Source organism: Ursus maritimus, unplaced genomic scaffold (genome assembly GCF_017311325.1).
Source record: "Ursus maritimus isolate PB19 unplaced genomic scaffold, ASM1731132v1 scaffold_13, whole genome shotgun sequence".
Classification (NCBI taxonomy): domain Eukaryota; kingdom Metazoa; phylum Chordata; class Mammalia; order Carnivora; family Ursidae; genus Ursus; species Ursus maritimus.
This window is the reverse complement of record NW_024423675.1, coordinates 61,784,479-61,799,641: the sequence shown is the minus strand read 5'-3', so window position 1 is coordinate 61,799,641 and position 15,163 is coordinate 61,784,479. Positions and strand designations below refer to the sequence as shown.

At 42.0% G+C, this 15,163-nt stretch overlaps 1 long non-coding RNA gene across 1 annotated transcript in view; it reads right to left on the bottom strand.

Annotated features, from left to right (window-relative positions):
• The window catches only part of LOC103660843, a 102,915-nt gene extending 91,553 nt beyond the window's left edge, over nt 1-11,362 (bottom strand). The window contains exon 1 of the long non-coding RNA XR_005834423.1: nt 10,410-11,362. This is a non-coding gene — a long non-coding RNA (uncharacterized LOC103660843). The remainder of the gene's footprint in view (nt 1-10,409) is intronic.
• Between the last annotated feature and the right edge of the window lie 3,801 nt (nt 11,363-15,163).

Genomic DNA, 15,163 nt, shown 5'->3' with positions numbered 1-15,163 from the left:
GCATTCATCTTTTTGTGTCTTTACCAATGCCGCTCTGAAACACTTGAACTTCGTAGAACCAACCTAAACCTTGTGCTTCTTCAAACCTAGTTTTCCTGGAGCTTTGTTCTTCTATAGAAATGTAAAATCAGCTTGCAAGATCCAAGAAACGCTTGATTTAGATTTTTATTAGAATTGAACTGGACTTGAATTTACAGATTGATTTGGAGAGAGTGGACAACTTTATGAAATTGTATCTTCCTGTTTACCTAGTATCTATTTTTTCACTTTTTTTACTTTCAACTTTTTGTTGTCTCTTATAAATAGCATAGGGTAGATTTGTCAAAAATCAACCTACAAATCTACCTAAAGTGGCAAATTTGGTCCATCTATATTTTTATTAGTAGTATGAGTATTGATGTATTTGAAATTATTTCCATTTCTTTTCCCTGCTCATTTTATGCTTCTACTTTTTTCTCCTTCTCTATCTTATTTTGGATTAAGAAGTTTGACTTAGTTGTTTTCCCCGCTGATTGGACTCAAATGTACATACTTAATTTCATGGTCCTCACATGTTAGTGGCATCAGGGCTTGTCAAAACACAGATTGCTGGTCCCTAGAGTTCATGATCCCAGTATCTTGGGATCGAGGCCCGCATTGGGCTCCCTGCCAGGCGGGAAGCCTGCTTCTCCCTCTCACACTCCCCTTGCTGTGTTCCCTCTCTCGCTGTCTCTCTCTGTCAAATAAATAAATAAAATCTTTAAAAAAAAAAAAAAGTTAGAATAGTAGTTACCCTTAGGAGAGATATGGGTAATGACTAGAAGGAAGTATGAGGGATGGGGGATTTGGGGTGCTGCTAATGTTCTGTTTCTTGTTATGGGTGCTGGTTACACACGTGTTCAGATTGTGAAATTTCATCAAGCTGTCCACTTATAATTTGTGTAATTTTGGGAATGTATATTATATGATTATATTATATAGTACTCTTGTTCCTTTCTTGTGTATGCTTTGAAATTTAACCAAACATTTCAGGCATTCTTGTTTTATATTCTGCATTTGATAAATCCAGTATCATAAGTTCTTAGGAGTTTTTGTTAATTCTTTTATGGTGGCTTGTTTCTTTGTTTTTTTTTTTTTTTTTTGTTTTGTTTTGTTTTTTTGGAGTAGGAGCTTATATTCAGCTGGGGTTTATCTGTAGGAATCCTATAAGGCCTAGATTGAGACTATGTCTCCCCAGAAAGATCTGCATAGCTTTTGTCAGATGGCCAGAATTGTTACCAACTCAGGCTCACAAAATTAACTTCTCAAACCACTCAGTGTAGCTTCAAACCTCAAACCCAAAACCCATGCAGGTGGCAATGTATCATCACAAATTCCTGAAAGCTACTTTTCTTCCCCACTCAGAGCATGGGCAAAGACAAATGTCCTTGTTATTTCTCTTTGCTAAAAGTCAGATTTTTTTTTTTTTTAATTCAGTCCATTCTTTCCCAGAGGCCATAGCCCTGTGGGGGTCTTAGAACCCTCCATTTCATCTCCCTAATATGCATGGGCCCCTCAAGGCATTGTCTACCAGGCCCAGAGGACCATCCAAGCATCTAGCTTACCAGACTGAGTACCCCCAGCATTTGCTTACAACTCCAGTTTCCAGCTCCCTTTTCATTTGTGACTCCTGGGAGTTTCCTTGGCCTTCTCCTAACCTCAAATACACCGAAAAGGACATTTGTTACATTTAACCTAGCATTTTTGGGTATTTTGTATTTGGGTTGTTTTCACTTTGTTGTTGTTTGTTCTGATGGTGGAATTAGCAGAGGCTCCAGTCTAGTTAACAACAGCTGTCTGTGTCTTGGGAGCTGGGCACAAGGCACTATTTTTGCTGGGGAAGTTCTAGCGGACCTCACATGGCTAAAGGGCCAACAGCCCTGGGTGTAGAATGAAACTGATTAGGGCAAAAGCAGCAGCTCTCCGGAGGCAGCAGGTTGGGGTAGTGTTCTCAGAGTTATTCCTCTCAGGCCAGCACAGGTCCTGCTCCCCCACCTCTCCCAGTGATTTTGTAAGAAGCTAATTCCCTTTGTCATAGCTCTTTCTCCTTAAAATAGAAAGAGTGGTTCAGTTATCTACAACTAAACCCTGCCTGACACTGACATCAAGAGTCTCAAGACAGAAGAAGGGATTAATAAATATAAAAGGGTTTGGCCATATTTGTAACTATAGAAATGCAAGTTAAAATGATACAAGTTTAATTTTTTAAGTTATTTTTTCAAAAAGATACATTTCATCTATATGAATACTTTTGCAGATATTCAAAATATGATGTCCAGTGATGGTAAAGATTTGAGGAAACAGACACTCTCATTCACTGCCGCTAATAGAAAATTAGTACAACCTTTCTGGATAACAAAGCTTTAAAAATGTATATGATCTTTGATCTAGTGATTCTATTTCTTATAGTCTATCCTAAAGAAATAAGTATGTGCACAAAGATGTCATTGCAAGAATGTTCAATGAAGTATTGTTTGTAATTTTTTAAAAAGGAAATTATCTCATGTTGAACAATTGAGGGCTGGTCCAATAAACTACAGCACACACATAATAGAGAACATTATCCAAACTTTGAAAAATCCGTAGTAAAAGAATGCTGAAGACGAGGGAAACTGTTGCCAATATATGAAACGGAAAGACCCACGACAAACAGCATGCACAAGACGATTCCATTTTTGGTAAAATAAGAAGCTGATGAAACAATATCTTCAACACAGTAGCAGACAATAAGCATCTCACAGACATTATCTGGAGCAAAAGAAGCCAAATATGAAGCACCACCTGTTAAAAGAAGCCAAAATCGTGTGTTTGGGGTGGAGAGGATTCAGGGAAAATGGATATTGACTGGGAAGGAGCAGAGGAAAACTTCTGGGTGCTGCAAACGTTTTATATCTTGAGCTCAAACACAGTCCTATAGGTACCCACAAATGTAAAACTTTATTGAGCTACGCACTTAAGATGAGCGTTCCTCATGCCCCTTATTGTCTGTGTGTTAAAACTCAATGAAAAAGTAAATCTTTCTGCCAGTGTGTCCCCTTCCCTGCCCCCGAGCACCCTACCCTCCTGCTGGAGCAGACGGTCAGTCACATGCTGGTTGTCTGGAGAGAGGTATGACAGGGAGCCAGTCTATGTGCGGCAGCCTCTGTCAGTCCACGTTCCCCCCTGAGCTGACCCTACAGCTGTACCAGCTGCCCTGCCTGTAGATCCCAGTGAGAAAATTCCTTTGCCGTCGGGTATGCCCATCTTCACACTGAGGTTGCCTTGGTCTCTGCCCCTATCTGTGTGGATGACCCCATCTGAAATGATCCTACGGCAAGAAAAAGGCAGAGAGGAGGATATGCCCCAGGAGAGGAGAGGGACAACGGAGGTGAGAACTGGGGAGCAGAGACACTGAAAGGATCTAGTTCAGGGAATTACTAAGAGGGACAGTGGTCAAATATCTCCCATTGCAAAGGACAGAGGGAGGGAGGGAGGAAAGAAGGTGCATAAGATTTTCAAAGATGTGCACTAAAATAGAGTTATGGATGACTTTTATTTCTTCCTTGACTGTATTCTCTAATTTTTATACAACAAATGTGTATTATTTCTGCAATAAGAACAAGAGTGTGTTTTGTTTGTGCTTACGGCACTTCGACAACGCACCATGGTAGGAAGTCACAACACGCATCCATTCCCCACGGATCCTGTTCCGTTTTGATCTTGATCGTAAGTCCCTCTGCCCCGCTCTTCGCTATCTCGGATCAGCCCACTCTGGTCTATGTTCATCTGGGGCAATTTATCACCTTTGGGATTGTGCAAGAAACATGATTTTGCTGGGAGTCTTTCTCTTGATAACAAATTACTGAAGATGGAGCCAAGAACAAAAGTGAGCTCTGGCACACAGATGAGTGGAATGTGCTGGATTCTCTCCAGCAACACATGAGGTGGACCCTAGGCACAGAGCTGCATGGGAGGGAGTAGTCACCTCAGGCCACCAGGCCACCAGGCCCTCAGGTCCCATGCGCTTCCTCCCTCTCAACACTTGTTCCCAGGAAGGGCTTTAGACTCTTTCCTACCAATTTTTTCTTTCTAAGATTTTTATTTATTTATTTATTTATTTGTTTGTTTGTTTGTTTATTTATTTGACAGAGAGAGAAAGAGAGAGAGCGAGAGAGGGAACACAAGCAGGGGGAGTGGGAGAGGAAGAAGCAGGCTTCCCGCTAAGCAGGGAACCTGATGCCAGGCTCTATCCCAGGACCCTGGGATCATGACCTGAGCAGAAGGCAGACACTAAGGACTGAGCCACCCAGGGACCCCTTTCCTACTGAATTTAAAAGCTCTTCAAAATCAGAGCCCTCAGGAGACTCCAGATCTAAGGAGAGATCCTCTGGTTGTAGATTGTGCACTAAAAGTCAGCTGCTGCACAGGTGCTTTCATGATGGGACAGGAAGCCTCTCTCACCTACTCGGCCACTGTAACCCTGACCCAACTCTGTTTCCCACTTACTGCTCTTACTTCCCTGTTCCCGACCGGGATGGCCCTAGTTGTTGTTGCCACAATTTAAAATCATGTCAATGTTGATTCGACTCCATTCTGTACTCAGTTTGGTGATCACATGCTACTGAAAAGAAAGGCTGAGGTGACCTGGGATGCCCAAGGGGCCTCTCTGCAGGAAGTGGCTTATGGAGTCCTGGAAATTTGCACAGGAGTTGGGACAGGCAAGGAGATAGTTTGCAAGGGCTTGGAGGCAGGACTATGATGAAAGCCATCTGGCTGGAGCAGAGAATTTAGGTGGAGCTCCTTCTCCCCAGAGGCTAGAGAGCAGCTCAAGATGCATTTCCTGATAGGATGGATGGGATGGCAGGAGACAGAAGAGCAGCTGATTAATTTGGATTTTATGTTCCAAGCGATAAAGCATCAAATAAATACTCTGAGCAGCCCAATGATAAGCTGAGAATGTACTTCAGGGAGATGGATCTGTGCAGGACAGATAAGGGAGAACGGCGATGAGGACGCCAGGCTGTAGGCTACTCCCCAGCAGAGAGCGGACTTAGGGAGGCAGCCACAAAAACAGACATTGCAAAGTAAGACTCAGAAGATCCAAAGAAAAAGATATTCCAACATGAAGGAGGAAGAGATCTATATGGTAGTAATGTATCAACATTCAACTGAAGTGATAAAATACGAGTTCTAATTAGACTGTGCAATATTAAGTCTGTACATTATAATCCCTAGAGCAACCATTACAAACACGTACAAAGAGATACAATGAAAAATTCAATAGAAAATTAAAAGGGAGGGGGCGCCTGAGTGGCTCAGCCGGTTGAGTGTCTGACTCTTGATTTCAGCTCAGGTCGTGATCTCTGGGTTGTGGCCTTGAGCCCTGTGGTCCGCTCCACACGCTGCAGGAAGTCTGTTTGGGATTCTTTCCTTCTGCCCCCCTCCCCCTGGTCTCTCTCTCATAAATAAATAAATCTTCAAAAGAAAAAAAAGAAAAAAGAAAATTAAGATGTAACATTAAAAACTATTCAGATAATCCAAGATAAGCCAGGACAGAAGAAAAAAAGAATGAAAAATAGGGAAGAAGCAAAAAAAGAAATAAAATAATTTAAAAAATAACCTAAATCCAGACATGTCAATAACTACATTAAATGTAAAAATCTAAACCAGGGTCTGCAAATTTTTTCTATGAAGTGCCAGACAGTAAATATTTTGGGATTTCTCAGTCATATGGTCTCTGTTGCTACTACTCAATTCTGCTCTTATAAGGGAAAAGCCACCCAAGAAAAGATATAAATGAACAAGCCTGGCTACATTTCAACAAAATCTTAGTTACAAAAACAGGACACTAACCAGATCTGACCCACAGGCATAGTTTACCAGCCCCTGATCTAAACATGCAAATTAAGAGATTTTCAGAATAGATGAAAAAACAAGACCAAACTATATGCTGTCTACAAAACAAAACATATACACGCAGACACACAAATTCATCATAAATGTAAAGATAGAAGGAGGTTAAAAATAAAAAGATGGAAACCAATGCACCATGCAAACACTAACCAAGAGAAAGCCGGAGCAGCTAGGTTAACACCAGACAAAGCAGACCTCAGAACGAGAATTACAGGGGATAGACAGGGACGTTATTGCTGAAGGACAGTTCTCGAAAGGCCTTTGCATCTCTGAACGTCTTGTGAACGGAGGCAATGACTGTCTTGGATCTGGAGTATCTTTTCAAGGATGTTTGTGCAGTCAACAGCAATGGAAACAGAAACTGCTCTCCTCTCAAGTAAGACAGTGGCTGGTCTGCTTTTAGTCCAGTATAACAATGGCAAAGGTCAGGAAGATTTCTTGCCTATAATCAAAGATTTGGGTCCCATAACCCCAGGGATCATCTGCTGTGCTGCGGCCCACTGTTTGTACAGGTGCCATCCGGCCCCGTTTGCATCAGCCGCTGAGCAATGGGGCTCAAGGAAGTGGTGCAAAGGCTGACAGTGTGGCTACTGCTCTTGTGGCTAATAACATCCTGTGTCTTCTGCCAGCATCCACGAAACTGTGGCAGGCTAACTCGTTAAGCTTGCAAGGGGGGTAGAACCTCATACCCTTTGCTGTCCTTGCAAATGACAAAAGGGTTGCCAAGAGAGCACAGCCATTCTAAATGTGCACGCACCGGACAAGAGAGCTTCAAAATACCTGCAGCAAAAATTGATAAAACGAAGGGGAAATGGGCAAATCCAAAATTATAGGTAGGGAGTTCAACACTCCTCTCGGTAATCGACAGAACAAGCAGACAGAAAATCAGCAAGGACACAAAACTGAAAACACCATCAACGAACTAATGTGACTGATACCTGTGGACTAGTTCACGTAGTACATTCTTCCTGAGGACCACTCACCAAAATAGACCATATCCAGGGTCATAAAACAAGTCTCGATTAAGTTTTAAAAAAATGAAATAATATAAAATATGGTTTTCCTGTTTTTGTTTTGTTTTTAAAGATTTTATTTATTTATTTATTTATTTATTTATTTATTTATTTATTAGAGAGAGAAAGGAGAGAGAGCACAAACAGGGAGAGTGGCAGGCAGAGGGAGAATCAGGCTCCTCACTGAGCAGGGAGCCCAATGTGGGACTTGATCCCAGGACCCTGGGATCATGACCTGAGCTGAAGGCAGACGCTTAACTGACTGAGCCACCAGGAGTCCTGTAATAATATGAAATATGTTCTATGACCACAACGGAAACCAGAAATCAATAAGAGAAAGATAACTGGAAAATCTCCAAACTTAAAAATTAATCAACAGATCTTCTGTTTTCAGCTCTCCTGGGGGCCCAGTCTTAGAAGGACCCCACATTTTCGTGGGCTTTTGCTCTGGAAGCCCCACCATGCTTTCAGGCAGGGGAAAAGGAAAATTCACCATTTTGAAAAACACCCAAAGAAGTCTCCCTAACAAAGGCCTGTCCTCTAAGGGAGTCTTACCTGATTTGAAGGAATGGCAATTAGCCAGTTCTAACCCCCTCAAGCCTTCTTGTCTCAGATAAGGAGAGGCAAAGAAAAGGCTAAGAACTGCTTCTGAATGTCACAGTCCAAGGACTCAGGCCCCTTAAAAACAGATTTAATTATAATTCTATGATTACAGACTACCTCCCTCCCCTCACACGTTACCACCATATCAACAGGGCTCCGGAATACAGTCACAGGGATTGCAATGGAGAGAGCGAGCTGCAAAACACAGACTCTACCAAAGACGTTCTTAGGAAAACCCAAAGGCAACAGGGAAGCATAAAAAAATGAGGAAACCAGAGGAAGTCTCTGGTACCAATGGTGAGAGCAAACATTAAGCACAGGCAACTCCTAGCAGATGAACAGAAAACTTTACCCGAAAAGCCTGATCGCCCCAGTTCCTCTTACCTGACACAATATGTCTGGCGTTCAACAAAAAAAATTACCAGGCATGGTAAAAGACAAGAACAATTACAGTTTGAAAAGACAAAGCAAGCATCGGAACCTGACTCAGATGCCACAGAGTGTGGACTTATCAGACAGGGAATTTTTTATGTCTACAGGGAAAAAGTAGATATGTAAGAACAATGGTAATAGGCACACAATATGGCCAATGATTCTTCACAAAGACGCAATGTCAATTCAGTGGAAGGAAGTCTTTCAAAGGACTTGTATCCAGAATACAGAAAGAACTCTCAAAATTGAACAGCAAGAAAACATCCTAGTTGTTGGTTTTTTGTTTTTTGTATTTTAAGATTTTATTTATTTATTTGAGGGGGATGGGGGGGAGAGAGAGAATCTCAAGTAGACTCTCTGCTGAGCATGGAGCCCGACATGGGGCCGGATCCTACAACCCTGAGATCACAACCTGAGCTGAAATCAAGAGTGGGCTGCCTAACCGACTGAGTCACCCAGGTGCCCCCAACCTGTTTTGTTTTTTTAATGGGAAAAAGGCTTGAATAGACCTTTCATCAATGAGAATAAATGTATCGCAAATAAGCCCATAAAATGATGCTTAACATCATTAACCTTTATAAAATTGCACATTAAAACCATGATGAGATACCACCACCACATATTAGAACCACTAAAATAAAACGTGACAATACCAAGTACTGATGAAGATACAGAACAACCGGAACTCTCACACTGCTGATGGGAACACAAAATGGTTCTCTCTGGGAAACAGTTTGGCAGATTTGTATAAAGTTAAATATATACTTCCCAAACGACACAGCAACAGTCTCCTGGGTATTTAAACTGATATTTATACACACACACAAAACTGTACACAAATGTTTATAGCAGTGCTACTTATAATTGTCAAATATTGAAAACCACTCAAAGTTCCTTCAACAAGTAAACAAACAGTGATAGAATCCTACTGAGCGATAAAAAGGAATGGGCTAGGGAACCCTGGCTGGCTCAGTCAGTTGAGCGCCTGCCTTTGGCTCAGGTCATGACCCCAGGGTCGTGGGATCAAGTTCCGCATCAGCTTCTCCCTCTGCCTGCTGCTCCCCTTGCTGGCATGTGTGTGTGCTCTCTCTCTAACAAATAAATGAAATCTTTTTTAAAAAATAAAAATGTATATTGGGGCGCCTGGGTGGCTCAGTTGTTGAGCGTCTGCCTTCGGCTCAGGGCGTGATCCTGGCGTTCTGGGGTCGAGCCTCACATCGGGCTCCTCCGCCTGCTTCTTCCTCTCCCACTCCCCCTGCCTGTGTTCCCTCTCGCTGGCTGTCTCGCTCTCTGTCAAATGAGTAAATGGAATCTTTAAAAAAAATAAATAAAAATAAAAATAAAAATGTATAAAAAAAAGAATGGATTAATCCATGCAACAGCATGTACGAATCTCACAGGCACTATCCTGAATGAAAGAAGCCAGACTCAAAAGGCTACCCACTATATGATTCCATTTATATGCCATTCTGGAAAGGGCAAAACTATAACAAAGAACAGATTCATGATTCCCAGGGGTAACAGGTGGGGTAGGATATGACTGCAAAGGGAGTTTTCTGGGGTGATGGAACTGTTCTGGATCCCGATTTTACAGTAGTGGTTACAGTATTTATACATGTGTCAAATCTCGTAAAACTATAAATTTTTAAAATTCAATGTTATTGCATGTTCATTTTAAAAACAAAATAAAATAAAGACACCATAAGGAACTGCATAGGCAAGGCAGAGACTGGGAGGATATATCCATGATACATAATGCTTAACAAAAGACTCATATCCAGAAAATATAAAGCATTCCTAGAAATCCTAGGGAAAAGACAGACAAGCCCATTAAAAACAAACAAACAAAAAGACTCGAATAACCATTTCACAAAAAAATGTTACCCAATGGGTAATAAGGTATTAAAGAGGCTCAACATCACTATTCGTTAGGGAAATACAAATGAAAACCACAAGAAAATAGTGCTACATACTCACCAAGAATTTTAAGACTGTTAATGCCAACTGTTGTCAAGGATATTAAGTAACTGATTTTTATTAATTGATTCAACCTTTTTGGGAAACTGTTAGGCAGTGTCCATTAAAATGAAACATACTCCTATCCTATGACAGATATTCCACTGTATACCAAATAAAATTGAGCGCATTTATTCACCAAAAGACTGTAAGAATGTCCACAGCAGCTTCACTCAAAATAGACAAAAACTGAAAACAACCAAATTGACCATCAATGGTAGAATTAGATAAATTAATTGTAGTGTATTCATACAAAAGAATACTACCCAGCAATAAACAAATTACTGATATATGCAATTCCGTGGATAAATCTTACAGATATTATGTTGGGTGAAAGAAACCAGACAGAAAAAAGCACACTGCTTGATTGCAATTATATAAAGTTTAAGAACAGGCAAATTAATATATATTAATAGATTTCAGGATAGTGCTTACCTCTGCGGTGATAAGCATTGACTTGGTAGGAGCAGGTGGAAACCTGGGGTGATTGAAATGTCCTACGGCTTGATCTGGGACCTGATTACATGTGTATACATACAGGAAAGTTCACCTACGTGTCCTCTTAAGATCTGCGCAAGTTATTATGTGTAAGTTATACCCCTATTAGCAAAAAGGTAAAAAAGATGAAGGGATGAAGGAGAAAAGAAAATGAAGAGAATGAAAGAAAGAGATTAAGGAAAGAAGGGAAGACGGGGAAAAAAAGAGAAAATTAACATGATCCCGTGGGGGGGGGGCACCTCAAAAATGTTAGCACATATCTATTGCTATCTGCACTTTAAAGAAGGGAACACTTTTAGGTTTTCTGATGCGTTCAGTGTTCACAGAGCGGGTGGGTGGCCAGGCAGAGGCTTGAACCCAGGTATGTACGAGGTCAAAGCCTTTTTTTCCCACCTAATAGCTCAAAAGTCACCTACTCCTAGAAAGGTGACCTCGAGAAATGCTTCCCATTCTGAATTGATCTCCTCCTCCAGGAAAGGAGGTCTATCTTACTACCACCGGCCTCAGTTGGCCGTGGACCCTCTGTCTGCCATCTACAATTGTGAGCCTGCTCGGGAGAGCAGATACGCGTCCATTCATCGTGGACTTCCTGCAGGGCTTAGAACCTGCTAAATTAACATGTTCTCCTGCGGGACAAGGTGTCACCACTGGAAACTAGGTTGTGGTCGGCTCTTTAAACATGCCCTTTGATTACGCAAGCCGCAGGTTGCGGTCGGCGCTTCTTTCCGAATTGCAAACCGGTTGGGAGAGTAGTGACGACTTCTATTGAACCAGAGCCCAGTTGCGTCGGTGTTACACAGACACTGCAGGTTCTGCGAGCGCAGGAGCCCCGGCCGACTGCATTCCCGGCCCACGTCCAGCGGAAGCAGGTGTGCGCCGGCCCCGCCCCGCTCACCTGCGCGCGCAACCCCGCCCCAGCGCGCGGCTCTGAGAAAGCGGCTCAGGCCTGCACGCCTTTATACGGCGCTATTTTGGTCACGCGCCCTGATTGGCCGGTTGCGGGTGACGACACGCTCGGGCGCCGCGGGGCGGAGCCGAGATCCGGGGGAGGGGCGCTTCCGCCGGGACTGGGGACCGTGGAGGATGTGAGCGTTTTCTGCAGAGGCTCTCGCAGTCTCTAGAGGGGCTTCGAGACCTCCATACCCGTTCCGCAATCTGTCGGTTAAGTTGTATTTTAGTGAAAGAGCCCGTGTGGCCGAAAGGGCTGAGAAGAACCGATCTAACTCATGCTTCTGGGAGGTAGTTGCCAGATGGCATTACACTTCTTCCAAACCACATGGTGGAAACAGCACCAGATGCCAGCCCGAACTGCTCCAGTGTCATTTCCTGTCTAGAAGCGCTTGTCAGCTCCATCTGCGGACCTGTCTTTGCCACCCTTACCTCTCCCTTTGCTAAACCAGCCCTCTGAGGCCTTCTCTGTGCTTCCTCAAACAGTCGCTGGGCCTCCCGTCCTCTTTTTCCTTAGTGCTGTCATCTGCCCGTCTCTGAAGCCAGAGGAACAAAACACTTAGAAATGTCAGAAAGATCTCATTTCCACTGTATTCACATCCATATCGTGATCAGAGCCACGTCTGGCCCTCCATACTTTCTGGCTGTCCATCAATCAGGCAGCATTACTTTTCTGAGTCTCAAGGTTTTTCAGTTTCTTTTCTGTGACTGGTTTTGAGCTTCTTTGGTGAAAGTTACTGAATAAATGCCAAGCTGGCTCACCGAAAATCCTTGTAATACTACAAAAGCAAAAAGGACTATTCCAAGCCATTTCTCCCTGTTGGATGGTAACTAATCTTGAAAGTGGTTCTGTTAATGAGTTCCGATCCTCCTTAGAATCACCTATTATCACCTCTGGTCGCAAAGCCCATAAAAGCCTCTGTGATTTCCTTAGCTCACAGCCTTGATTATTATTTGTGGTTGGGTGTAGAAAGAACATAACTTAATGACAATTGAACATGAACAACATCACTAAAAATTGTCATTCATTAATCTCAATGTGCCAGGCATTGCAAATGCTTAAGAGATGTTTCCTTTAATCCTCACAGAATCCCCACCTATGACTTAGATGCCATAATTGTACCCATTTTACAGAAAAGGAAACTAAGGCCCAGAGCAATAGAATAACGTGGTTGAAGTCACACGTTAATATGATGGCAGTCCCGGGATTTTTACACAAGGATGTCTGACTCCAGTGTTTGTGCCCTTAATTACTAAGTTCTGTAGCTCTTTTCACCTTGTCCTATCTAATTGGAAATTCAGTCTTAGGCTGGCACAAAATTGAATTGACATCAGGTAGTGTTATACATCATCAGTGAGCTGTTTGTCCTGCTACTGGCTTCAGAAAAGGATTAATACTAAGGGAAAATAATGGTGCCAGGGGTCTTAAAAATCTCCTCTTCCTCAGGTCATATTAAATCTGCAGTACAAAGTTTTTGGAAAGATTCTGGATTCTGTGCTCATCAATATGGAGACTGGACTGTTCACAAAGTGGCTCACTTAAATCCACTTGGTTGCTTAAGAACCAAGAAGCAAACTGGTTAGAAGAATGACTTTCAAATATTTTCCTACACTTTACCCTAAACAGCTACTAGAACTACCCGATGGAAGTTCCAAGTGCAGCAGACACTTGCAGTGGGGACTGCCTGGGAGCTAGGCAGACCTGGGGGTGATCTCCGCCCTACCACTCTCCCTCTATGCCTCATGCTATGTGAGTTTCCAAATTTCTCGGAACTGCATTTTTTTTTTTAAGATTTTATTTATTTATTTGACAGAGCACAAGCAGGGGGAGTGGCAGGCAGAGGGAGAGGGAGAAGTAGGCTCCCCACTGAGCAGGGAGCCTGGCATGAGACTTAATCCCAGGACCCTGAGATCATGACCTGAGCCAAAGGCAGATGCTTAAGATCTGAGCCACTCAGGCCTGAGCACAGAGCTGTGATGATTATGCCTTTATCGTTCCTTTTAGAGAGCTCCATTTACCATACTGAATTTTACAGTCAGGTAGTAATTTACATTAAGACCAGTTTTGCCATCCATAACTTTAAACATCCATATTGAAACTCCAGTAACATCATTTCCAATGATCAGTTCCAGGGGCGCCTGGGTGGCTCAGTCAGTTAAGCGTCAGATTCTAGATTTCAGTTCAGGTCATGACCTCGAGGTTGTGAGATTGAGCTCTGCATCGGGCTCTACACATAGCAGGGAGTCGGCTTGGGTTTCTCTCTCTCTCTCCCTCTGCCCTTGCCCCCTTGTGCACACGTGCACATTCTCTCTCAAAAACAAAAAAACAAAAAACAAATATCAGCTTCAGCTTTGTGTTTGCCATTCATTTAACAGTTACTGAAAATCTATTAAGCAGAAAACATCAGTTATTCTTTAGTAGAGCTTTCTGAAACATTTCAACAAAATAGCCTGGTTCACAAATAGGCATTATGCATACTTTTTGGTAATAATGACCTGTTCTTCCTAAGTGGTCCCAAGCTCCAACTCTGGCTGTAATTCTTAATGAAAATAATTTAGTTTACCAAGACCAAAAAGAAAAGGAAAACAAACACAAAAAACTAAGAAGGGAAATAGGCATTAGCAAAAATTAAAGGCTTTTAAAAATATATATAATTTAGAGGATGTTGTTCCCTTTTAAAGTCATTCATTTTGTTAATTGATCTTGCATAATCAGTGGTTTTCATCACTGCCAGTCAAAGGGAGACTTTTACATCTTCTTCTCAAGTATAAAGTTATAAAATGTACTGAGTGCGTGTGACATGCATGTGCTGCACAGTGAGGGAGCAGTGGGTGTTGCTTCAAAAACGCACACTTTGCAAACCATTACACATCCTATATGTTTTCAGTGAACCTAGTTTCCAGAAACTCACAAAGCATTAAGCTTAACTGATTTGAGTTTAAGTGGAGCTATTTTTCTCTAACTCAAAAGTGTGAGACCTAAGCAGCATGTACTTGACATCGAATATGTGTTTGGATTATTTGATTTGGTCAAATGAGCAACCAATTCAACAGAGAAGAAATTACACAAACCCACTTTGTTAGACTACATTCCCCTATACTTTAAGACATAGCAGTCTTTAATAGAACTTGTATTTTAGGGATGAGAAATTGATGTACAATCATGTAATATGATATGAGAAATTAATATATAACATGGAACATACACGATCAGTTATGGCAAGAAACTGATGTTATTAGTTACAAAAATAGTGATATGAAGTGAGTGTGTAATGTAATAGATGCTGGATGCTAACGTACTTCAATATAATGGTTTTGATTCATTCCTTTAACTCCTTTCATTGCCAGCAAGAGTGATTCAAGGTGTGATTCAATAAAAGGCTCCAATAAAGGGCTGCGTTTGAAAACCTGTCTATCCCCTAACTCTTTACTTTACTGTTGCCCCAATACAACATCTTCTGTTGACAAAACCAAGGAACTAAAGAGCAGCAGGTAGTGAAAGTACTCTCCACTATTGTCAAGCAAGTGAACACAACCTCCACCCTGGAACCTGAGCCCATGAGAATCTATATTTCAAGTGGCGCCTTTGAAGTCTGCATTCATTCATTCACTCGTTATGCATTCAACAAATAATCTTGATCTCTGTATATATCCCAAGCATACACATAAATCTGAATAGGTCATAATACTCGATAAGACTGGCTTCCAGTCTAGAGGGGATGAGAGATGAATAAACAAATAAC